The sequence below is a fragment of the Chinchilla lanigera genome, unplaced genomic scaffold (assembly GCF_000276665.1).
Source record: "Chinchilla lanigera isolate Chin_1 unplaced genomic scaffold, ChiLan1.0 scaffold00153, whole genome shotgun sequence".
Lineage (NCBI taxonomy): Eukaryota > Metazoa > Chordata > Mammalia > Rodentia > Chinchillidae > Chinchilla > Chinchilla lanigera.
The window spans coordinates 2,030,149-2,032,064 of record NW_004955554.1 but is presented as its reverse complement, the minus strand read 5'-3'; the positions used below and the strand labels follow the sequence as shown (position 1 = coordinate 2,032,064).

The 1,916-nt window shown below is 41.9% G+C and overlaps 1 protein-coding gene across 1 annotated transcript in view; it reads left to right on the top strand.

Moving 5' to 3' along the window:
• The window catches only part of Fstl5 (follistatin-like 5), a gene marked incomplete in the record, with an annotated part of 716,744 nt that overhangs the window by 392,277 nt on the left and 322,551 nt on the right, over positions 1-1,916 (top strand).

Sequence of the window (1,916 nt, the reverse complement as noted above, 5' to 3'; positions counted from 1 at the left end):
GTTGCTCCTCAGAGCTGTGAGGGGGACTCTCCTCACTTTGTGGAGCCTTGCGGAGTGCTGCAGTGTGCTCAGGTGCAGCTATCTGGCTGGTAGGACACTGTGTGTGCAGATGCCCAGGCCAGAGTGTGTGCCCTGCCCTGAGATAACGAAGGGGTAACACCATGGCTCCACAGTCACTGCATCCACGGAAGAAAGAGGTGCACAGGGCTCGGCGTAGGGACTTTGTTGTGCCTGTCTAAGACACTGACATCAGAGAAAATTGCTTGCTGGCCTCCCACAGCAGAAAATGAGTCTAGGTAGGAAAACGCTCCTTTCCTCAGCTACATTAATCCAACATCGCTGATAATTAGGTCTGGAAAAAGAAACTAAACAGACAACAGAACAGAAGCTGCTTGTGGTCCTGTCCTGCGCTGTGCTGCTCTCGGGTGGAGGGGAGAGGGCAGGCCCGGTTTCCAAAAGCAAATCCTCTGTATCACCACCTGTTCTCCTCCAGTACCAAAATGTACTAAATATTTAATACTTACATGTCTGCACTTTATATTTGTTTGTTAATCCAATGTAAAATGAAGCATCCTCTCTTTATTCACAAAAAATCTTTAAATTGACCCAACTATCATCAATACTCATACTGATTTATAAGCCAAACTTCCTCCCATCCTCCAGTCGCCAGTATTAATGAAAATGGCTCCACTGTTTGTGTCCTGTTTCCCAGCTGCTTCTCACTGATCGTGTGATGTGCCAGAGCCTGGGTGCAGGCTCCACCCTTGGCACTCAGGAATGGAGGAGACTCCGCTGCTACATGCAGAGACCAGAGCGGGCTACGGGAATCGGCTCTTGCTCCTTCCCTGTTTGTACCATGGGTCCTGCCCTTCACAGTGCTCACGTGTGCACATGGAAGCACAAATACACACTTACAGGCTCCTTTTGTACTCTTTCCCCACACTGAAATGCTCACTGTCTCTGGATTTGATGACTTCCTTCTTCAGGCAGTGAGCTCTCTGCCATCCTGAAAACCTGTTGTTATTATTCCTCAGAAATTTGACTTAATCTGCATCCCCATGTTACACTTTGTAGTTAAAAAATGGAGAGAACTCCTTGACAGGATTGCTAAATGTGAAATTTGCTGAACAACAGTAGTCATTTCACCGTCTTTGAGAAAAAAGCCAGCGTCTGATCTCTCTGAAACAGATTGTTTTCTGTCTTGTCTTGAAAGAGAATGAAACTTCAAATACTGTTTTCAACTCCAGGCTTCTCAGACATATTTTTAAACATCTTTAGAAATCTTCTTTTAATTTTGTAGGTGCTGTCAAAGACTAATTTCAAAATTGACTGTAGTTATATGCTAGGATTTTTCCTAAAATCGTGTTGTAAAATATCCTCGACTAACTACTCTTTCATTTCCAAATTGGATTATGTGCTGTATTTTTCTATAATGTATTTCATATCACAGTTGCTAGCAGCAGTGTGCATTCATTTCAATACACTGTGTATAAACACATCATGAGAGTGCTGTCTGCAAAATCTTCGTAAGATAATTATGTGAGGGTATTATGCCAATCTTAGTAGTGTTGTTTTTTACCATCAGTTAATATGATGTTGTACAGTACTGTTGTACAGTATTGTACAGGTTACTATATCAGAAACACTGAACATCTGTATGCATATTGATCACAGTATGATTATTCTTTCCCTGGGATATAAGATTTGTAAAGTTAAGGTTTCAAGATGCAAAGAACAAATGTGTATTATACTGTGTACTGGGTGCCCTGAAAAGAGAAAGAAATGAATATCAAAGCAATAAAAACACACTTTTGAAGCAATGCTAGAATAATTTTAATACGCCACTAAGAGTACACAGAATTTGAAACAAGTGTGTGTGTATGTGTGTGTGTGACAGAGACAGAGAGAGAGACAGA